Below are 26,014 nucleotides of genomic sequence, written 5' to 3' on the forward strand. Positions count from 1 at the left end.
TCTATTTTCTTGAGAAGCAAACAAAATCCAAAAAAAATACATCTTTTAAGGGATTTGATCACCTCATTTTGCACAAAACTCTGTTTGTTCCTCTAATAAAAGGGTGGCACAAGTCTTAAGATTTGTTTGGTATTACTATTAGAACTGCTGCAGAGAAAATTATTTTTTTTAAATATACTAATTAAAAAATATTAAAAAATAATTAAAAATTAAATTTATTAAATTTAAATCATAAAAATATTAAAATAATAAAATAATTTTTTTAATATATTTCTTTCAATAGCATTTAAAATTATATTTTTATTTAAAAAAATAATTTTAACCCTCTAAATACAGTGCAAAGAAGCACTTAGCCATCTTGAAATTCAAGGTAGAGCCTATTATTGAGGGTATTATGCATGATATTAATGATATCTAAGCGGCGAAGTCAAGAATTTAAGTTAGTTGGTTAAAAAATAAAATATTAATTAAAAACTTTTAATATAATAATTTTTTTATAATTAAATAAATTAAATTAAATAATATAAATAAGAGAAATAAATAAAATAAAAAGTAAATTTGTTAATAAATCTAATTATATTTTTTTAGGTAATTTTTTTTCTTTGTGTGAACTATTCAGTGAATAAAATAATAAATTTGTAATAATAATTTATTAAATTGATTATATAAATAGTTTGTTTAAATTTACTTTATTCGTTGTAATAGTAATTTTAAAATTTAATAAATTAAAAATATATAAAAAAAAGCTAAGAATATTCTTTTGATGTCAGTCGGATTAAAAGTCCACAAACAAATGAAGGAAATCTTTCTATTTGTTGAAAAATATTTATGAATTTGTAATATTTTTTTTTTCAATGTCAAAATTTGAGTTTTTTATTATTTTAAAAATAATATTTTTTATTTTTATTTAAAATTAAATTTTATTTTTATTTTTATTAAAAATCAATTATTTTTATTATATATAAACTTATTTTGCTCAACTCAACTCAACTAAACCTTTATCTCAAAAATTTATAATAAATATTTTTTGACAAATCGCAAAATTCTTTTTTTTATTTATTTTTTCTCTTGAGCTACTACGAATTTATTAATTTATACTAATTTTATAATAAATATTTAAGTTATTAAATTTATTTTTATGTAAAAATAATTTTATAACAATTATATATATTTTTTTTTATAAAATTTAAATCCACCCATCAACTTTTTCTTAATTATCTTTAATTAATATCCATTTAATTAAATTAATATTTATTTTAATTTAATTAATTTTTTTATTAATTATCATATTTAAAATAAAAATTTATTTCTTTTAATTTAAAGAATTACTTTGAAATAAATTATTTCTAAAAAAAAGAATTCAATTAAAATCTCACAAAATAATATTAGATTTTTATTTTTTAAAATGAAAATTTTTTGAGTTAAAAAAATTAAATTCTTTCATTTTAAACATTAAAATTAATGAACAAATAATTGAATTAAATTTTATATTTTAAATAAGACAAAAATTAATTTAAAAAAAAATAAAAAAATTATGTAAAAAATTAATTTTTTTTTTTATAAATAATTTATTTCAATTGAAACCATAGAGAAAAATCTTCAGAATGAGCTCACAGCGAGTAAAGGCCAACTATTTCAGAGCCATCGAACACCTAACGCGATCAAATGCACTAATGATGGATATGCAAGGAAATATTAGATTCAAGTCTTGGCGGTCTAACACAAATAATAGTAATGGGAATTGAACTTGCTTGGTCTATTTTATGAAAGGTTGAAAAGGACAAAGTTCCATGTAAATTTATAATTTAGCCTTTAAATTTTATCTTATATTATTATTTTAATTTTAAATTTTAAAAATTTAATTATTTAATTTTTAAATTTTATACTCTATTATATTTTACATTCTGAATTTTAAAAATTTATTTATTAATTCATAAAATTTTATACTATATTATACTTTAATCTCTATAATTTTAATATATAAAACAATATAATCATGTTATTAATGAATGAAATTATTATAAATATTAAAATTACAGGGACTATATTATTTTATATATTAAAATTAAAAAGATTAAATAATTTATTTATTAAAATTTATAGACTAAAGTGTAATACAGTGTAAAACTTAAATATTTTTATTAAAATTAAATAATTTTATTAAAATTAAAAATGATCGATGAATGAAATATATTTATTAATTAAATTATTTAATTATGATTTAAGCTTACTAACATGAATTCATAATTTTTAATAAATAAGTTTTATATTTTATATAAAAATATTTTAAATATAACTTTATTAACAAATTTAGAGGTGGTGGGTGGCTATGGGACTTGGGGCTATAGCCGTTCTAATCTCCATGTAGCTCCGCCCCTCGGCTCGGTTAGAGTATTGGCATCTATTTCTTTAGCGTGTGAAATTAGAGTATTCTCCAATAGAACTGGTCAATAAATTAGAAAAAAAATAAACCTATTTATCAACTACCCTAATTCTGTTTAATCAATTAGTTGATGATAGCTATGTTCTATCCCAAACAACTACTTTAGATTCTCCAATGATTATATTTTAAAGGTTTTCAAGATTTTCCCATATATATAAACAATTCCAGTTACCAGACAAAATGGCAGTAACTGTGAGGTCTTTTCTTCTCTTCTATTGTTCTCATTATCATTAATTATAAGCCAAACTAAACATCCATGAAGCAAGCAATGGAGATTGATAATACGTCCATTTTGAAGAGGATCAAACACAGTTTGTGTACTTCTGTTAAGTTTTCTTTCCCTTGCTTCAGATGCTTCTCTTCTTCATCAGATGATATCTTACAAGGTATATATATTTATACAAGTTAAAACTAAAATTTTCCAGGCAAATTATAGAAACTTTATACACACACACACACACACACACACACACATACTCATCACAGGAGGTGAATACATTCAGAATTTTCATGCCTTCTCATATACTGAATTGGAGATTGCCACCAATGGCTTTCATTCCTCAAACAAAATTGGTGGTGGTGGATTTGGCCCAGTTTATAAGGTAATTAAGATCCATTATTTCATGAGGAGATTTATATAGTATTTGTTAACTGATAAATTTACGTGGTTTTGAAAATGAAGGGAAGATTAGAAGATGAGAAAATTGTGGCTGTGAAAGTTCTAGCAGCACAATCAAAGCAGGGATAAAGGAAGTTCTTATCTGATATAGCTTCACTCTCTAGTATTAGCCATGAAAATGTTGTCAAGCTTCATGGTTGTCGCATTGATGGTCCTTGCAGAATTCTTGTTTATGAGTGTATGGAAAAGGGTGGCCTTGCTCAAATTTTGCTTGGTGATTCTCTAATTTTATGTTTATTTGAATATTTTTTTGAAAGAATATTACACAATAGTTATTTATTACAAATAAGAATATGCAATATATTTATTATAATGAAAAACTTACTTAAATCTAATCTATCATGGATTCATGAAATAAAAATGTGGAGATCTCATCATACATGTCATCTATTCAGTCTATGATAAATCGTGCCTAAACAAAAATCTTTCATATTAAGTATATTCTATCCATCAGTTCTAGTCTACTCTTCTGCAGCTATATAAGTTGATAACTCATTGAGATTAATTAATTGAGGATGATTGTTTAGGATGATTGTTGCTTTCATTCTTTAGCATGCTTATATTTTTTTTATCTTAAATGGAAGGTGGGAGCAAAAATAGAAGTAAATTCATTTGGAAAGCAAGAAGAGAAATTGCCTTAGGGATTGGTGAGGGGCTTGCATATATTCATGAGGAGGTTAAACCCCATATTGTTCATAGAGTTACAAAGGGCAGCAGTATACCTTTGGATCATAATTTTAATCCTAAAGTTTCAGATTTTGGTCTCTCTAAACTATTTTCAGACAATATCTCCCACATCAGTACAAGAGTGGCAGGCACATTGTAAGTAAAAGTTATATATATATATTGGAGACCTGATTGATGAGTAATTAAAAGAATATATATATATATATATCTGTTCGTTGATAATGTAGAGAGAATGGCAATATTAATTTTTTTATTTATTTCAGAAAAACATTAATGCTAAAAAGAAATGGAAAATTACAAAATGTGGATTAGAAGTACCTGCCATCTTCTTTCTTAATTATATGTGCACAGGGAATGGAAAACTTTAGAAAGTTTGTTTTATATTTATTTATTAGTTCTAGTAAGAATTATCATTTCCATAGAACCTGTGGAAAGTTGGAATAGATTTTTGAAAAAGTTTTATAAGAAAACTGAAAATCAGAGTAGTTTTTCGTGTTCATATGTAATTTTTCTAAATAAAGAATTAAAAAATCAATTTTCAATTTTTTAACCTTTAATTAAGATTTAGAAAACAGCTTTAAATTGTTTACCTTTATAACAAAGGTTTTGTTTTCTAAATAAAAAATCATGACTTTTTTTATAAAAATATTATTCTATAACTTTCTAATATGTAAAATTGAATAATCATTTAGAAAAATATTTTTTGTAATGATAAAAAAATTAATCATATTATTATAAAATAAATGAATAACATATATTAAAATTTAAAAATAAAAGAAATTTCATTTAATTATAATAAAATTAAGTTTTATTGTTTCTTTTTTAAGATAAATGTTTAGTTGAGTTGAGTTTCTTTATATTTATAATTTTTTTCATTATTTATTTAATAAATAAATATTTCAAATTCAAGAATATAAAGTTTATATTAATAATTATTTTCACAATTATAAAATTAAAATCATTCACGATAAAGTAAATATTTACCGACTTTGTAATTCTCTAATTAATTTAGGTAAAAGATTATGAATGTCATATCGTATGAATAAATACAATGGTTTCGTTTGAAATAAATTATTTACAATAAAAACGATTCAATTGAATTCTCTTAAAATAATGATTCTATTTCTTTAAAAATAATTTTTTTAAATTAAAAAAATTAAAATTTTTTTATTTCAAATATGAGAATTTATAGAAAAAAATTATTTAAATTAAATTATTATAAAATTGTAAATTCTAAGATAAGAAAATGTAATTTTTTTAATTTTTTCTATTTTAAATTTAAAGAGGTTATATTGCACCGGAATACACCATTAGCGGCCACTTAACAAGAAAATCGCACAGTTTTGGAGTGCTAATCCTTGAGATATTCAGTGGAAGAACAGCAGTTGATTTCGACTTACAACTTGGAGAACACTACCTTGTGGAGAAGGTAACATTATATATATATATATATATATATATATATATATATATATATATATATATATATATATATATATATATATATATATATATGTGTGTGTTTGTGTGTGCGCGCGCGCGCTATTGAAGCATAATTATCCATCGGATACTTAATTAATTTGCACTTACCTTTAATTCCTCGAATAAGAGAGATTATTGAATGTTCTTAAATACATACTTCTTTTCTTACGATAAATTATACTCAATTTTCTTAATTTAAAGAATAATTGAAATTTTGTTTTTAAGCACAATCTTTCGGTGCTCTTAAAATGTTTTATAAATATTCTATATGAACATATTTATCACAAAGCATTCATGGTCTATTTTTTTTTTTAATATAATTAAAGTACTCATAGTATACTTGATCAAGGGTCGGTTCAGAACCGAAACCAATCAAACCTCTATTTGACTCGAACAACAATGAACTAGACTGAAATTGAATTAGAACCAAATTAAATGGTTCCAAACCCAACTGCCTTTTTCATTTAAGAAATCAAAGAAACTGGACTATTGAATTTAGATCAAATCGAATGGGAATTGAAACCTTAGAGGTTCACAGTTCCAGTTTCAGGCTAGTTCGAACCGAAACCGAATTGGTCACCAGATCTACTCATGGGTTATATACGTATGTTCTTATATATATATATATATATATATATATATATATATATATATATGACAAAGTACTTTATGTATTATGCTATTTTAGGAATATATAATTCTCGATCACACATGAATTTTATAATTTGGTTTCAACCTACACAGGTTTAAATAGATTATAAATGGTGAAACCCAATTTTATCTGCTGAATCTTTGAGTAATAGGAAAAATGCCCACCACCAATTTATACTCATCTCTCTCTCTTTTTCCTTGCATTAGCAATCAAGTTTGTGCCTGTATATGTCCATCCAACATCCATGTTACAAGCAAATGGGGGGGTCACCATCAAGCCCCAAGAGGCCAACACTCAATTAGAAGCATACCCAATTGCTGTATATGATTATGTATTATATTGATCATGCAGGCATGGGAAATGTACAAAGTTAAAATGCTTCTTCTGCTAGTGGATCCTATGCTAAATGGAAACTTTTGGAAGGAGGAGCTGTTCGATTTCTAAAGGTTGCCCTACTTTGTGTGCAAGAGAAATGTGGGCTGAGACCAAAAGTTATTAAGATGATGAGAGGTGAAATCAACATGAGCAATATAGAAATAGCTCAGCCGGGACTCATCACTGATATTATGAATGTGAAACTTAGAGGCCAAAGATCACAAACCTCTCAAAGCATTACCCAGCGTTTGTACAGTTAATTACAAGCAATAATATTATTTTCGTGAATAAAGAATATATAGGATATTCATTGTTGATTTTCTGTTTCCTTTTTTAACTATTTTTTAAAGTAAGGAACTATTTTATATATATTAGAAAATTTTTAAGGAAAATTAACATTGCAAATTATGGCATTTTTTTGGCTATTCCAGAAATTTTTACCTAAACCTAATCTATCATAGACCCATGCATTGAATAGATGAATCCTATAGTACATCTTATATCTTGAATCCATGGTGAATAAGGAAAATCCCTTAGTCATTTAATGTTAACTATTTTTAATTGATAATATCACAAAATCTCAGTATAAAATATTTGTAAGGAAATCTTTTTAATAAGAATTCAAAATTGATAAAAAAAAAAAGGAAATTTAATATATTTATACATATGATGAGATCATGAATCATATGCTTGCAAGTTGCAAGTACTTCACACTTCTAAACTTTTTGTACACACAAAGCAGTGCAGTTTTCTTTCTGCAGAGAAGAATCTTATACCATATGATTAACTCCAGCTGATGCAGATAAATACCTGTTATAATTAACTCCAGAATCTCTCTCCGTGAACTGATTGAAACTTGAAAATATAGGTTTCTTTTATGATGAATCTTGATGAGCTAAATAATTGTTTATGTCACCATACTTTTATATGTTTTCTTTTACTCTTACAGAAAATTATACATGGTTATTTATTTATTGTTTTTTGTGGCTTTCCCTTTTCAAAGTCCATCGTGGTAAACATATAGGCACAAGCTTTTTCAGAGCATTGATGTTGAGTTTTACCATTTTGATGAAAGATGATAGGCCAAAGAGATGTGTCTGCCAGAGGACAAACATTTATCTCTCTTTCTTCTTCCACCATGAGATCAGAAGAAAATATATATATTTTTTCTTATATGCATGTATATGAATATCTGAAATCATTATTTGGGTAAGAAAGAAAGAAAAACATGCTGCTAACATATAAATGTACTTTGGATAAAATTTGCCATTCATCACATGAATTTTAGATAGAATAGGATAGAATCAGCTTTCTGAAACACTACAGGGTACAACCTGTAACAACATAACACATTGAGTAAGTTGTGGGGCCTGCACCAGGGCAGTAAACATCATCTTCTTCTTTCACTATTTATCCCTGATCAGTCCAGGGAGAATGTTCTTTGTAGATTAGTAAATAAGAGCTCATGGGCTGGTTAATTTGTTTATTAAACAAAAAAAAAAAAATGAATGAACAAAATAAAGAAATGAATTTGCATTGTGTTCAAAATCCTACAATTGATTTCAGGAGATCTCCAATTGTGGTCCCTTAATTAATTACCCTGACCAATGTCAATGTGTCCTTTTGACCTGCTTTTACCGTATACTATATTCCCTAATGGCCAATCAAGAAAGAGAGAGAAAGGAAGAGGAGGGGGGTCCATGTCCATTCTTTCGTATGAGATTCCCCAGTAGCTATAATCATAATCCTGCTGCTGCACATACTTTTACTTTCCCCAGAATCCATACCTTTTTTCTTTCTTTCTTGAATCCCTGGCTAGACGTGTGTTTGTGTGTCTGCCCATTGAGAAAGCAAGAATTGCAGGGAAGGAAAAGAAAAGAAAGAACGTGTTATGACACCGTATGATCATGCGTGCAGATAAACCTAATCTATAGTCTAAGCAAAGTGTTAGTCTCATAGTCTGATGATCTAGCTTTTCACAAAGTGTTAGTCTCATAGTCTGATTGATCTTGCTCTTTACTTTCTCTGTAAGAAATTAATTAAGTTCTATTTTAATGGAATTATGTACTAGACAAATTAATGGGATCAAAAAAACAAATAGGGTAACGGGTTGCTAGCATGTGTGTAATTTGAAGTAAGGCTGCAATTTTTTTTTTTTTTGTAGTAACTAAAAAACTGTTGCCTTTACACATATAAGACAATAGTTTAGGCAACAGTTTTGAAACAGTTTAAAATTGTTATAAATTAATTGATAAATTATGTTAAAATTTTAATGAAATTGCTGCTAAAACTATTATAATAATAATGATTTACACCTATTCAAGACATGTGCTTTTGTCCGTTGCAAAAAATTTATATTACAGGCAAATGTAGTGGTTTTCAAACCGTTGCTATTGACTTATGGCTATAATTTAGCAATAGTTTTCCATAGCTGTCTAAGATCCATTATGTAGTAGTGTGGGACTAGAGAAAAAAAAATTGAGGATAATGGGTTATATGTGGTTGTGAAGCCTAAGTGCAAATGCATTGATCCTTCCAAGAAAAGAAAATGAAAATAAAAAAGAAAAGAAAGTGTGTGCATTATTATGTCTGGGGCATGCAGGGGTGAGCTCACTACTCCACTCTCTACGGAAAAGAAGAAGACAATGTCATATGTTTAGGAACAGTTTCTTGATGAGATAAATCCCTGCCCTTTGCGTTTTCTACTATTCATCTTCAATTCCATTTGCTTTTGATTTTACTAAAAAGCAAAGGCAAAGGCGAAGACAAAGGGCCCTAGAGCAAGTGGGGGTCGTCATTTGTGTGTTCCTTCATATATACCAATGCTCCAACTCTAACTGGCCTGCTAAAGCTGAAATAAACATTTGCAAAATGGTTAGCAACACCTTGATCCTAGATTGAACGTACTTCTGTACTCAGAAAAGCAAAATTAAAAGAAAGAAAGAAAGAAAAAGAAAAGAAAAAAAAAACCATCATTTGATCAGCTTTATTAGTTTCAGTACATCCACTCCAAAAAGATTAAAATGGGGTTTTCAAACTTCTTTGTGATTACTGTTACCTATTTATGACCAAAACAAGAAACTTGTTCACTCTTGGACCTGTGATACTTATAGCTAATTCGATGTAGCTAGTGATCTTTAACATTGATTTAATTAGTCTTTTTTGCTAATATACGAAGTATCCTTTCCTTTTAACTCTTCTAAATAACAATTGGCATACACATGATTGCCCTTTTTTCCAAGGAAAAAAAGGTAAAAACTAAATATAACAGCCACAAAAAAATGTGAAAAAGAAACCCTAGGTTTAGAGATATACATATAGTTGATGGAGTTTAAAAATCAACTTGCATAAAAAATCCAAATTGAACAATGATCAAATGGGCATAAATACAACTTTGTTAATAAGACAAAACAATCATTGGATCTTTTGATCTTGGAGACTTGGACACTATAGCTGCCAATGAACAGTCTTTGTTTCTCATAATCACACACACACACACACAGAGCTTATTATGAAGTTACCCTGTGAATTGTTAACCATTGGGCACTTGTTCCCTTTTCTTTTGGTCTATAGCTTGTTATGGACTAGGTTGGCAACCTAGATAGAGCTCTTATACCATGACCACAGGTCATAGGAAATGTCCATGAGACAAGCTTGTTACAAGATGGATGGGCATCATAGGCAACTCTTATGGGATGTCAGGTGTAATTGTAATACACAATAATAATTTGAGTTGAATTAAATCCATTTCTCATCAGATCCCTCGTTATAAGTGTAGTAAAAGTTTAAATCAGCCTCTATCATAGAAAAAAAAGACACACACACACATACATGAGACCACTGGTTATGGAAATCATACCCAATAGCAACTTCTATGCATAGATAAGCATCATATCATGAAAAACCCTAAAAACCAAGGGAATGATATTTCATAGAGAAGAAGAGATAAGGTACCTTTTAGAGGTTTAGAGACCAGAGATGAGAGAACCTGATTTTTTTCATAATTACAATGCTGCCCTTCTTTGCCTATTCATTATAATCAATAGGCTTATTCCAATATTCCTTGCAAGAAAGAAAGAAAATAAAAAGAATCCTGCAAATACACCATGGATGACATATATGAGAATATGCATGGCTCCTCATACGCCATCCACGGAGGCCATCGATTCTCCGGTGGGCTCTGCAAATGGCATACAGGGAGCCAGGCACATACAATATATATATGTATGCTGATGTTAAAGCATGCATATGCAAACATAAACATTTAAATATATGCTTTTATAGTGTATGTGATGCTTATATATGCAATGTTATGTGATGATGCTATGACAGTATATGAGCATGAAGTACTTGAAGTAGTGCATAATAAGTATAGATTGCCAAGCTAGCTTCCATGGATTAAGTTTGGTCCATGTTAGAAGCAAAGTAGAAGAGAGGGTGAAGAGTGAGGTAGCTAAGGAAGGATTGAAGGGAACGAGAAAGGAGGAGAGATTGGTATTTATGGAGAGGGAGATCTGTGGAAAATAGGAACTGGGTCATAATCAAATAGCTAGAGGGCTGTTTCAAAGCCCCACAAAACCTTTTTTAATAGCCATAAAACAAGCAAGCCAGCGGCTAAACTTGAGGAATTGGGGTGGCCAATTTTTGTGGGGTTAATAAGTGGTATTTTGAGAGTGAAAGGAAAGAAGGAAAGATGTGGGGTTGTGGTTGCACCCCAGCTTGCAACTAAATATAGACACCATCACACCATGATATGAAAGAGAGAGAGAAAGAGAGAGAGAGAAAGAGAGAGGAGAGAAATGATTTTGGTTGGGTTACTAACCACGCAATTTCCTAAGCTAACCCTTGTGGTGTAGTGGTTTGAAATCTCCTTTTCTGGGTCGTAAAGCAAAGGTTGCTTTTCTTCTCTGAAGCTCATTTTGTCTGGGAGTGCTTGGAAACATATGGATTCTCTCCATCTCCCCTTTCTTTTCCCTTTATTTAAATAAAGTGAATAAAAAAGAAGAAATATTACATTATTATTTATCTTATATGCATCTTTTCTTTTTCTCTCCATCACTTTTTTATTTTCTTTCTTTTTCTTTGCCTTTGTATACTCACATTTAATATACTTACTTAATAATAACGCTATACTATCTTGCTGATCAACTGAGATTCTCTCTGCCAATCAGTCTTTTTCTGTTTAGAGTTTTCCCTTATGCAAAATAATCCTTTCTGCTTTCCTACCTAATCAACTCACTATAATCTATATGCAAATATATTATAATCTTCCTTCACTTGCCCACATACCCAATTAAACAAACTTTATTTTTCACCAAGATACTTCAGGAATGTGAAACCCTATACTCTCTCTGTGTCTCATTTTTGTTTTCTCTTGTGGTTGGATCTGTTAATTCTTATATATATATATATATATATATGTCTAGCTTGCAGCAACTTCTCATATGGGTTATTTATGATTGCCTGCTAGCTAAAGCTTACCCAAAAAAATAAATCAATGATACAATTAATCTGTAACCTTATGTGATTGTTCTATGAATAGTCAGTATCCTTACAAGAATCTTTTGCTGCCAATATAAGGCCACCAATAGAATTTTAGGGTTGACATTAAAAACAACAGTATGTCAGGTTCGACTTGTATGTCTCTCAACCTTTCATCAATACATATAAACATTTTTCTTTAGAATATTTAGTTCACATTATATAATCCGACAATATTATTTGTTTAAAGCACATGAATTATATATCTTCTGACAAAATTGTTTCTTTATATCATATAACTATAGCATTGCATGTGAAAATGTAATTATTTAGCTACCTGCTTGCACTTTAACACAGTGCTTTATAATGTGCCCTATACTATTGGCAATGGGGAGTTTGTTTATTTATTTTTTTAAAGGAAGGGTATTGATCATTGCAAATGTTTCAATTGAGCAAACCCCAATTAGTTTAGAAATTATATCTCTAATTTTGTCTCCCACTTTATATATGAGAAGAAAAAAATAGGGAAAATTGTTTTAATGAAACTTAGGTTTATATGCTACTAGTCTTTTTAGCATCTTTTTTTTATAAACAATAAATTTTATTAATAAAATTAGGTCAGGAAAAAATTTAGCATCGGTCAATATGCCTCCTAAAAGAATCAACCTAGAGTAAAAAAATACTAAGTGAAAAAACCCGATAAAGAAGACTAATATTTTTAGTATTGAACTAAAACTTTTAGATATTATTAAAAAAAATCATTTTAAAACAAGTATTCATCTGATTTAAAGATTTTATAATGAAAACATATTAACTTGAAAATATTTTTTTAAAGATCTCTAATATATTTGATATGGTGTTTTTCTTAGTATGAACACAAACAAAATGCCAACCCTATTTGATATTTTGAAGGAGGGATATTATAATCTTGTACGAAGACTTTTTTTCTTTTTAAAGAAAAGTAGATATTTTTGGACGATAGTCATATTAAAGTAGTTAATTAGGGTTTCTTTTCTCTAAATTTGGACTTTATGATGAAAATTGTCCTATAGAGATGTTGATAATTATGATAAGATAGCTAAATTGACCAAGGCATGCAATTCAAATTCTATTGGCCTGTGATGCTTTTGATGAAATAATGCTAATTATAATTAAGCAAGTGCTTCTTTTAGCTACCCAATAGAATTAAAGAACAAAGTCAAATGAAGAACTCATACACTACTCTTTAAGATTGTATATGAGCAGCTACGAGCAAAGATTTTTTACCAAATCTTAGACAAAGAAAGATTTGATTATATATGATGATTGTAAAACAACTGTAGTTTCTAAGTACCAAACAGATATTTTACTTACAATGTAATATAAGTTAAAACACTTGGTACTACTCTGAAGGCCAAGGACTGAGAGTGAAATAGGAAGCTGATGTGCACATAACAAAAGTTTTGATCCTTAGTCATCATACCCCTACCTCCACATGTAGGTCTATTTGTAGTATAGCAGACAAAATTTCATAAGTCAATTTTAAAGGGCAAGAAACAAAACCTATATAATTGCTTTTTTGACTTCGTTTTTTTGGACACATTTTTCTTAATTAATTTGCATACATACATCCCATTAGTTGTGGAAAATTCATTTTTTTTAATTAAATGTTCCCATCGTTTTTATTTTTATTTTATTAATCACTTGATATTCCCACTCACACATATAAATGAGATTAACTCATACTCAAGTTGAGAATAGTATTCGGGTAAAACTTTCCTAACAAAGATAATTTCAAAATTTCAATATCTGACCTTAAAGGTAAAATTCATTTGAGAATCTGCTATTTGTTGGTTTTATCATTTTTATTTAGTTTATATAGATTTTTGTATATCTAGTTTGTCTTGAGGCATGCACTCGCACTCTTTTGTTAAAAACAAAAGAAAAGTAAAAGAAAACGTGTGAGAAGTCTTATAAGAAAATTCTCATTTATACTAAGTTTATTATGAATTTAAAATATAAATATATAAAATTCATGTATTTAATTAATGAATCATACTATATATTTTATATCTTGAATCCATAATATATTAAATTAGGCAAGAAAAATCTAATCTGTAATATTATTAAGTTAATAAGAGGCTTTAATTTTAACTAGCTTAAATAATATGTAGTACTAGCTAGTTGGAAAGTTCTATCTTGGGAGTTCTAGCTGGCTAGTAGTGCTTCTAGCTTAAAGTTAGGCTAAGAATCTTTCTCAAGTTAGCTTTTCTTTGAAGTTTAGTTGTATGGATGAGATTTTTTTTTTTTTTTTTTTTTTTTTTTTTTTTTAAGCAAGCTAATTTTTGTTATATATATATAGAGAGAGAGAGTGAGTATTTTTTATAAGCTAAATATATTTTATTATTAAAAGAGAGTCAAGGAAAAACAAAATAAAGCAAGTCAAGTTTATCTAAAGAACAATTAAAAAACTATTTTTTTTTCAAATATTATGTTCTATCATTAACCATATAAAAACATGTTTATTATTTATTAAAAATATAATTTTGTTTATAAAATAATAAAAACAAAAAAAAATTAAATTAATGGGATTTTTACCCCCTAAATCAAGTCTAATATTAGACTGAGCCATTGCAACATTTTGAATCAAATTCAAAACACTATTAGAATAAAATAGAAGTGTTAAAATGAAGTTCAAAATTTTGTAATATTGTTTGATATGTGATATGGATATAATGGCATTAGGACTTCATAATTATAAAATGATTTTTGTTTCCAGGACAATCCTAGAAAAAAAATGTAAGGAGCTCAGATAATTTGAAGAGAAATTATATTATGAAACTGTGGTTTCATATAGTAATATTATATCTCATAGAATACAAATTTAGAGATAGAAAAAAACAATTGTTAAATTGTAAAAATAAAGACATTTTATTTTATTAGATTCATAGCAATTAATCACAAGTCAAAATAATATTGAATTGCAATTTCATGTAAGCAATCTTATATGGAGTTGCGAATTCATTATATAATTTCTTCAATGGAAACATTTGATTTTGATCCATTTTCACATAAAAAAGAATTAATTCACGCAATACACCCAAATTAGGGGAAAAGAAACATAAAATACAAGTAATATTGCACGATTCAACAATGTGTCCAAATTTACAGAGTTGTTTGTGATTTTTCATTGTTAAAGCGAAGACTTATTAGTGCCTTCTTAGTTTTTTTTTTTTTTTTAAGACATTTAGCCTTCTTCGTTTTTACATGTAGAAAAGGTAGGTAATTTTTTTTATCTTTATGGTAGAAATACATAGGAGAAGGTCAAAATTATTAGAATAACGCTTATAATTCAAGATAATGTTGGACGATGGAGTTGTCCTCACATCAGTTAAAAATAATCAAAACTAAGAGAATATCGAAAATATTTGGTTTAACTTATAAATCGATTAAATTTACTTATAGATAAAAAGTTATAAGTAGATTAGTATTTAGTTCGATTTATATGTTAAAATTACTTAAAATAAGTTAAAAATTATAAATAAGATACCCTTAATAAGAGAAAGTTAGATCAAATTGACTTAAGTTATTTTGATAGAGTTAATCCCAAGCTTAACACATAGATGATTGTCATATGCACTTTTCAAGTTAAAGAATTTCACATTGTGGGAGTTGCCCCACATTGACTAGAAACAATAAAAACTAAGAGAATATATTAGTTGGCTTAAACTATTTTAATAGATGCATGGACCTTTATTGACTGTCAAAGATAAAGTTTATTAAAATAATTCTCTCAAAGAAAAAAATTAAAAAGGTTATTTACTTATCTTAATGGTTAAGGTTAAAATTAGATCCATTTAATTTCTATAATTATTAAAGTTTGGTTCTTAAAAGAAGAAAAAATAAAAAAGGTTAATTTTACGTCATTTCAAAAAGTTCTAATAAACTGTAGAGTTGGGAGTTCAAAAGTTATTTTATAGGGTAAATTGCGTTGATTGTGATTATTTCATTTCTGTTATTTAATTTTAATTTATTAAAATAAAATCCCTTAATTTTAATTTTATTTTAAAAAAGTTCCCTTTAATTTGTAATAGCAGTTTTCAGGTTCATTTTCTTTTTTTTTAATTATTATTTATAACTAACACTAAATTAATATTTAATCAAAATAAATATATAAATTTTTATTTTTTATTTAAAAATTAAAATATTGATAAAATATCATATATTAATAGAATATTATTTTAAAATTTAAATTTATTATTATTATTATTATTATTATTATTATTATTATTTCATGTTTTTACAAATTAAAAATTTTAATTAATAATAAATAACATATATATAATTAATAATTTTATTTATAAATTTAGTTAAATTAAGATAATTTTATTGATAATAATTATTAACTAATTTAATCGTAAAGGTAAGAAAGAGAAAACTAAGAAGGGAAAATGATAATTTTATTTTTTTTAATTTGGAAACCTTTTATTGCATATTGGAGGACTTTTTCTGAAATAAAATTAATTTTTAAAAAATTTTATTTTAATAAATTAAAGTTGAGGAACTGAAATGAAATAATTACATAATTATTTTATGAGCAAAGAATGAATATTTTAAAAGGAGGAATGGCTTTAGCTACACCCAGACTTCTAAATCAATGCCTTGTTATAAACTCGAAATCAAAACTGATTTGAAATTTCAGAAATTTAAGTTTTATGTTGTGTAATTTGAATAAAATGTATTTATAGAAAAAATTTTATGTTATATTTTAAAATTTAATGACATTTTAATTATAATATTAAAATTTAGGAATAATTCTTAAAATTTATTTATGAACTATAGGTAAAGTAATGAAAAACATTCTAGAGGATGAACAAAGGGACCCACTCATCATTCTTTTGAAATTGTTTCCAAATCTGATCGTCAACCTCTATCATCTGGTACAATTGATTAATCATATCTTCCTAATCCCCTTGATGATGTGGAAACCAAGTTGAAGATCCCAATTCCAGGTCTTAAGGGCTTTGGACTTAAGGGATTCATCAGAAGGAACCATAGCAAGATTATATGGGGATCCAAATTAATTTTATTCTATATTTATAATATTTTATTAAATTAAACAAGAACAAAATTTTCTAATTAAAATTCGATTATATGAAATACTCGCAAATATCTTATAGTGATCTCTATTAATACACAGCACAACGTTCTATGGTTCTATGCTCCTCGAACTGAACGAATTGGAATTATAATGATGAAGTTGGGACAGCAAGTCATTTCGTTTTTGCAGCCTTCTTCTTTTTTTTTTTTTCTTTATTTAAAAATTATAATTAATTAATTTAATCAAGTATAATAAGAAGAACATTGGTAGCTAGGTTAGGTCCTCGAATAGAACCCAGACAAGCACGCATGTTATAGAAATTGTACCGTCACCGTTTTGTATGTATACGACTGCTCTGCTTTTGAGAAAATCGGTTTTCTTTTTTCATATTTATGATATTTCTTGCCGCCTGACCTCATAGTAAACTCTTTTTGCTGTATGTTCAAAACCCTAAAATGTTTTGTCTGTTGGTGCATAAACCCTAGTTTTTGCAGTGGGTGACAATAAATGATGACAGAAGTGTGATGAGAAAACTGTGTATATTTTATCTCAATATGTACATATACATTTATGAACAGTATGACTGCGAAATCCACATATTTGACAAGTAATTTCATAAGATAAGTCTCTTATTCCATGATGGATTCAGTCAAAAATAAATAAATAAATAAATTGTAGTTAAGTGATATCTCACCATTAGATGTAACTTATTTATTTATAATTATTAGTATTTTGCAATATGCATTGTACAGTTTACTCATTGTTTATACTCATGATTTAGTTTTTTATATGTAAATTTAGAAAAAAAATTTATGTTAATTAATTATTAAATTTTAAAATATTAATAAATATTATAGTTAAATATAAATAAGATTAAAGGGTGTTTAAATTAATTCATAGAACCAGCTTACAAGCTAATTTGAATTTATTAATATATAAAAATTTAAATAGTTACGTGTTTGATTATAAAATATTTATAAGTAGTTGATTAATAATTGACATATTTGATAAAAAATAACTTACAAGCGTATTTATTATTAAAATTATTAAAAAAGTATTAAATAAAGTACGTAGTTTAATTTTAAAATTAAATAAGAATAATATGATGATGTATTTAGTCAAATTAACTTATAAGTACTAAAATAAAAAGCTAATCCCTTCAACTTTTTTTTTTTAGAGTTTATAAGTGTAGAAAATATTATAAATAAACAAATCAACTTATTTTTAGAACTTATAAGTTAGTTCAACCGGCTTATAAATTAAAACAAACGCCTTTAATAAACATACTCATTGCTTATACTTGTGATTTAGTTTTTTAATGTAAATTTAGAAAAATTGATAGTTAATTACTATATTTTAAAATATTAATAAATATATTAATTAATAAATATTGAAGATAAGTATAAATAGAATTAAAAATTTTAAATACATATGAATTTCAAAATTAAAAATTTTAAATTTATATAAATTTTAAAATTAATTTAAATAATAAATATATAATTAAAAAAAAGTAATTTTGTGAAATCTAATGTTCCCCTTCATAAGTTTATATAAATGAGAAAGTGAATTTTAATTCTAATTACTGCAAACTTGAGAATTGCAATTATGCAGTTGTTGAGGTTATTATATATTTTGCTGCACTATCTTATTTTTATTTTTTGAGCTTTTTATGCATCTTATTACTAGTGTCTCTTAAAATCAAATTTTTAGCTTTTAATAATAATGATAACTTATTAATTTTTATATTTAAAATTTTAATACATGAAAGAATTTTTTTTAATTTTAAAAAATAGAAAATATATTAAAAATAATATGATTTTGTGAGAATTGAATTAAATTTTTTTTTTAGAAATGATATATTTCAAATGAAGTTAATATAAGTTATACAATAGATATGATGAGTTTTTTAATTATGCATGATTGTTGAGTCCAGGGGGAGGAGGAAAGGGGAGCACTGTGGGGCTTTGGCCACCCAACCCCCTTAAAACTTTCTCTCATGTATTTATATATATATTCTTAAAATATTTTATTTATTTTAGTTATTAGTCCCTTCATATAATTTTTATTACTTTATAATAATATAGATAATTTGAAATATTTAAAACATTTATAATATTGGCACTCTTAATTTTTTTTTAGTTTAATTATATTTTATTATGATATTTTTTTTAACATATAAACATAATTATTAAAATCATGAGTTAACCCATACGATTTCACAAGTTAAAATCATTAAAATGAGCTAAAACATATATAAAATTATAATCAAGTAAAATAGAGAATAAATTATAATTTTAAATAGTAAAATTAGATTAAAAAAACATGATTTTATGAGATTATGATTTTATAATTAGACAATTTTAAATATTTGAAATTTTAAATTTTAAAATATTACCTTTTAATTTATTAAAATATTATAATTTGTTTATTTTGATAATATTTTTTATATTTCTATAATTATCATGCATATATATTTTAATTCTTTTATATTATTTTTTCTTAATTTTTATTATATTGTTATTATCATAAATATGACTAATTTTTATATATTATTCATCAAATATTTCTATTATTTGTATTTTGGAATTATACTTTCAAATATAAAATTTATATATGTGTTAGTTTATTAAATTATTAAATAAGTTTAATTATTCTCATGTTGATAACTTGAAAAAAAAATTACATTTAAAACTAAAATAATTTAAATATTAACTTAACAATACATTAAAAATCTTTTTTTTATAACTTTTTATACTTACATGTGTATGAAGGTTTATTTATTTTTTTATATAAATATAATTATTAGGGGTGTCCAGTTTTCGGTTTAAACCGAAAAACCGAACCGAACTGATTAATTCGGTTCAATCGGTTCGGTTTTAAAATTTAATCGGTTCGGTTCGGTTTATAATTTTGATAATTTCGGATTAATCGGTTCGGTTCGGTTATTTTCATAAAAAAATCAAAAAAATCGAACCGAACCGAAATTATTAATATATATAGGAAATAAAAAAAAATCGAATCAAATTGAATCGAACCGAATTGAACCGAATCGAAATCAAAGAAAACCGAACCGAACCTTAAGATTTTTGAGTTTTGATTTCTAATTTTTTTTGTTTTTATGTTTTTATTATTTAGATTTAATGTTAAAAATATGAAATTTTATAAATTTCGGTTTAATCGGTTTAAAACCAAACCGAACCGATATTTATCGGTTCGATTCGGTTCGGTTGTCTCTTATCAATCGGTTCAGTTCGATTTTTAAAATTTTTTATTTTCGATTTTTGGTTTTATCGGTTCGGTTCGAAACCGAACCGACCGTTTGCACACCCCTAATAATTATACATTTTTTTAGAAGTATTTTAATTAAATTATAAAATCTTACGATTTTGCGATGGCTTTTTCACTAATTCTGCGTTTTAAAAAAGTAAGTTTAACAACCATGCATATAAGATTAATTCTTTTAAAATATATAAATAATAATTATAATTAGTTTTTTTAAATTCATTTTATATTTGACACAAATTCGCTAGAAATTTTATTTAATGGATTCATTATTTAATTAGTCAACTTTAAGTAAGTGTATATATATAATAATTTTAAGAATTAAAATTTAAATAATTATAAATAAAAAATTATTTCAAAACATAAATTTTAATAATCAAGAGATTTTACAAATTATTTTAATATATTAAAATATTAAAAGATGATTGCAAATTGAGAGGATTTTTTTTTTTCTTATCTATGTTACCTAATAAAATTTAAACATGAAATATTTTTATACACATCTTAAATTTTTACATATTATTTAAAATATTAAAAACAAAATTTTATAGACAAATTATATTGTGCTTTTAGAATATAATTATATAATTATATAATTATTTGAACTTTTTTATATGTATTAATTTAAATATAAAATTGGTCCAAATTTATATTCTTTGCTAATTTTAATGAAAATTTATTGAAAATTAATGAAAATATTTTATATATTACATAAATTTTAAAAAGTTTTTATAAAATTGAATGAATCAGTAGTTCACATTTAACAGCATGTAACTCCATCATTGTATTAGCCTCTCAACAAAAATTGTTTGATTTAAGTCTATTTTTATTGATCTTAAAATCAAGATATATAATTGTTAATTAGACTAATGAATCGACTCAGATAAATATAGATTATATAATGTATTATTTTTTTCAAGATGGTGTCGAGTCAAATCATTTCAGATAAAATTTATACAATTAAATACGAACTCGAGAGCTTATTTACACAGTAACACTCCCAGTTATTAGCGATAGAAGTAACTGTGGAACCGAAGCTCATTCTCGTGAGTCTTGGTCTAAAAGTGATCCTACAAGCCTACGAACTTCAAGCTGCACATTGTTGACCCTTGACAGATTCACAAAATGCATCTTATCTCCTAGCTCTAGGCCATCCTGCAACCATACCCAATAGCCAATATTCAAGGCTTCAAATTCAAAGTAACCTGACCAGCACGTAAGTAAACCCATCTGCACATCTCATGAGATATCAGCCATTGATTACCACTGATCATTCAATCAAATCACTGATATAACTCTTTGTGTTCTTAAAATATATGCATGGGAAATCATCTTTTTTTTTTTTCTTTCTATTTTTTGGTATATTAAAATAATTTTAAAAGAAAAATTGGCTAGAATGGAAGATTTATCATTTAGAGCACCATTTGGCTCACTAATAGCAGAAAATGATCTACAATATCTCTTGGCTAATTTTGCATCCCTATGAACAATTGGCGGCTTAACTTCATTGTGAAGGTGCTCAAGTCCACTTGCAGATTGCAGAAAGATCTTAAACCTCCAAGTTCCAATCCAGAGGATAGAGCTCCCCGTGGAGATGGTCACGAAGAGTGCCATGAGGCATGAACTCATAAACCAGCAACCTCTCCCCCATTTCAGCACAGTAACCCAATCATATTGCTATGCCTAATTATACAACATAAGATTTCTATTACTTCTTCTTCAAATTCTCCTTTGTTTGTGTGTATTAGGGGTGTACAGAGAAACCGTCAAATTGATCAACTCGACCAACCTAAATAAATCCAAATCAAAATTAGTAGTTTTATATATTTAAATATTGGCTATGGTTTAAAAATAATTATAAACCGAATTTTTAGTTTGGATCTCGGATCGCCATAGTAAAAATTAAACATAAACCGAATATATATATATATATATATATATATATATATATATATATAAAGAAATACGTAAATATTTTTATTTCAGTTTTTATTTTTATTTATTTTTATTAAATAATATATCTTAAGTTAATATTTTATTTTTTAATTTATGTATGATAATATGTATATGAAAAAGATTTAATAAGAGTTAAATTATAAAAGTCCAAAAAGTATTAAAACAAGTAAAAAACTGCTCAAATTGAATCTAACCCGATTAATGTGAAAACTGAACATATTTAGTTTTGTAATTTAATTTATTAGTTTTAATTTGAATACTATCAAAACAAACTTTTTCCGTTTGATTTATCAAAATACTTTGAACACATCTAAACTGACCCATGTATACCCCTGCGTTTTATTATAGTGGCAGCATTTGCTCTCTTAACTACTACTTGCCTACCATCAATTATTTAATTTTTTACTTAAAAACTTTTTCAATTCAAAATAGCTTTAATATGGTTCGCTTAGCCTAATTTAATCTAATAGTTAAAGGTATATCAATCACTTAACACACTTAGGTTTCAGGTGTAAAAATAAATCTTAATAAATCATAACAATCATAAACATAACGTGAATCATAAACGTAAGATTCAACCATCACCCTAATAATAGATCTTGAATAAATAAATTCTCACAGATCTAGAAAACGTACCTGATGTGGAGTTTAACTGAGCCATGGTAATAATTGAGAGAGACCCTTTGATTCAATAAACTGATTTCTCCCTTCTGACCCTTCTTGATTCACACACAAGAATTTAGCAATGGAAGACTTTCTTGAGATGAACCTATTATTTCTGACTTTATGAAAGAGATTGTGCGTGACCTTATGGGTAGAGAGAGAACCAGCTCATATATATATATATATATATATATATATATATATATATGTATATAAAGGTATATCAATCACTTAACACACTTAGGTTTCAGGTGTAAAAATAAATCTTAATAAATCATAACAATCATAAACATAATGTGAATCATAAACGTAAGATTCAACCATCACCCTAATAATGGATCTTGAATAAATAAATTCTCACAGATTTAGAAAGCGTACCTGATGCGGAGTTTAACTGAGCCATGATAACAATTGAGAGAGACCCTTTGATTCAATAAACTGATTTCTCTCTCTTAACCCTTCTTGATTCACACACAAGAATTTAGCAATGGAAGACTTTCTTGAGATGATCATATTATCTCTGACTTTATGAAAGAGATTGTGCGTGACCTTATGGGTAGAGAGAGGACCAGCTCATATATATATATATATATATATATATATTCAAGACTTAATCTGGTATGTCTATTAAGTATCCTTATACAATTAGAATTATAATTTACTTCAAATAAAGTAATCATTGTATAATAGGATTTGTGTTAATTAAAGTAAATATCAATTAATATTGGGCCACATTAAATGAATTGATTTTAGCCTATATAGTAATATTAATTACTGGACAAAATCTTACATTCTCCCACTTGGCACAATAATTAAGTGATATAAACTTTAATAACATAAACATTAGGCGCCTCTAAAATAAACAAATCATTTCCATAATATACTTCATAATTACCTTTCTATAATAAATTACTAAGTATGGGTTATGGCGGTTGTACATTGTTTAATCACATACTTTCTTCCATATACCACAATACTAGCAACTTATCATAGTAGGTACATAATGGATATATGTTTATCACATCATGGTCCACAATAATGTCTCAAAAGACTTTTCCTATTATCATTCACTCAAAATATTATATGTACACAATCATGAGAAATAGGAAATATTTTAATGTATATCACAAATACACATTAATGAGCTCAGAGTGTCAAAGCCAATACATCATTAATTAATGCAACCAAGACCCATTCTAAGCACATGTTCTTTAAATGTCTTAGGTTGTAAGCCCTTAGTCAATGGATCTTCAATCATGAGATCAGTATTAATGCAGATTGCAGATTGCAGATTGCAGATTGCAGAAAGATCTTCAGCCATGGTAATAATTGAGAGAGACTCTTTGATTCAATAAACTGATTTCTACCTCCCGACCCTTCTTAATTCACACACAAGAATTTAGCAATAGAAGACTTTCTTAAGATGATCCTATTATCTTTGACTTTATGAAAGAGATTGTACGTGACCTTATAGGTAGAGACATGACCAGCTCATATATATATATATATATATATATATATATATATATATATATATATATATATATATATATACATATATATATATCCAAGACTTAATCTGGTACGTCCATCGAGTATCCTTATACAATTATAATTAGAATTTATTTCAAATAAAGTAATCATTGTATAATAAGATTTGTATTAATTAAAGTAAATATCAATTAATATTGGGCCACATTAAAGGAATTGATTTTGGCCCATATGGTAATATTAATTACTGGACAAAATCTTACATTCTCCCACTTGACACAATAATTAAGTGATATAAACTTTAATAACATAAACATTAGGCGCGCCTAAAAAAACAAATCATTTCCATAATATACTTCATAATTACCTTTCTATAATAAATTACTAAGTATGAGTTATGACGGTTGTACATTGTTTAATCACATACTTCCTTCCATATACCACAATACTAGCAACTTACCATAGTATGTATATAATGGATATATGTTTATCACATCATGGTCCACAATAATGTCTCAAAAGACTTTTACTATTATCATTCACTCAAAATATTTTAATTTATATCACAAATACACATTAATGAGCTCAGAGTGTCAAAGCCAATACATCATTAATTAATGCAATCAAGACCCATTCTAAGCACATGTTCTTTAAATGTCTTAGGTTGTAAGCCCTTAGTCAATGGATCTACAATCATAAGATCAGTATTAATGTACTCAATAGACACTCTTCATTTATGAACTTCCTCCTTAACGACAAAATACTTTAATTTCATATGTTTGGCACTCTTCGAATATTTGTCATTCTTGGAGAAAAATACTGCTGCGAAATTATCACAATAAATTCTCAACGGCTTGCTAATGGTGTCAACTACCCCAAGTCCTGAGATAAAGTTCCGCATCCATAATACATGAATTGTGGCTTCAAAACATGCCACAAATTCTGCTTCCATAGTAGATGAAGCAATAATAGACTGTCTGGCACTTTTGCATGATAATGCCCCTTCAGCTAATAGGAACAGGTAGCCAAAAGTAGACTTTCTACTGTCAACACATCCAGCAAAATCTGAATCTGAGTATCCAATCACTTCTAAATGATTAGATCTCCTATAAGTGAGCATGTGATCCTTAATTCCTTGCAGGTATCGTAAAACTTTCTTTACAGCTTTCCAGTGATGGATTCCAAGATTGCTTTGATATCTACCAAGCATTCCAACAGCAAAGCTAATGTCGGGTCTTGTACAGGTTTGAGCATACATCAAACTGCTCACAACTGAAGCATAAGGAATTGATTCCATTTTTGTACGTTCCACATCATTCTTTGGACATTGATTGAGACTGAATTTATCCCCTTTTTGTATGGGGACAATTCCTGCTAAACATTTATCCATATTAGATCTCTCTAGAATTTTATCAATATAGATTTTCTGAGACAATCTCAATAATCCTTATGATCTATTATGGAATATTTTTATTCCAATCACAAAGGATGCCTCTCTCATATCTTTCATTTCAAAATTCATTGAAAGAAAATCTTTAGTCTCACGTAATATGCCCAAATCATTTACAGCAAACAAGATATCATCAACATACAGAATTAAGAAAATAAATTTACTCCCACTGATCTTTTGATATATACATCGATCAATGACATTTTCCTTAAAATCAAAAGACTTTATGGTATCATTGAACTTAATATACCATTGGTGGGAAGCTTGCTTAAGTCCATATATTGATTTCTTAA

The 26,014-nt window shown here is 26.5% G+C and overlaps 1 long non-coding RNA gene and 1 pseudogene across 1 annotated transcript; one reads left to right on the forward strand and one right to left on the reverse strand.

Annotated features, from left to right (window-relative positions):
• Nucleotides 1-2,711: 2,711 nt before the first annotated feature.
• Nucleotides 2,712-6,578, forward strand: LOC110659478 (putative serine/threonine-protein kinase; annotated as a pseudogene).
• Nucleotides 6,579-7,566: 988 nt separating this feature from the next.
• Nucleotides 7,567-11,438, reverse strand: LOC110659462 (uncharacterized). The gene is made up of 2 exons (XR_002495752.2): nt 10,273-11,438; nt 7,567-9,169 (listed from the first exon to the last, which is right to left on the reverse strand). It is a non-coding gene; the product is annotated as an uncharacterized LOC110659462 (long non-coding RNA).
• Between the last annotated feature and the right edge of the window lie 14,576 nt (nt 11,439-26,014).

Source organism: Hevea brasiliensis, chromosome 14 (genome assembly GCF_030052815.1).
Source record: "Hevea brasiliensis isolate MT/VB/25A 57/8 chromosome 14, ASM3005281v1, whole genome shotgun sequence".
NCBI classification, from domain to species: domain Eukaryota; kingdom Viridiplantae; phylum Streptophyta; class Magnoliopsida; order Malpighiales; family Euphorbiaceae; genus Hevea; species Hevea brasiliensis.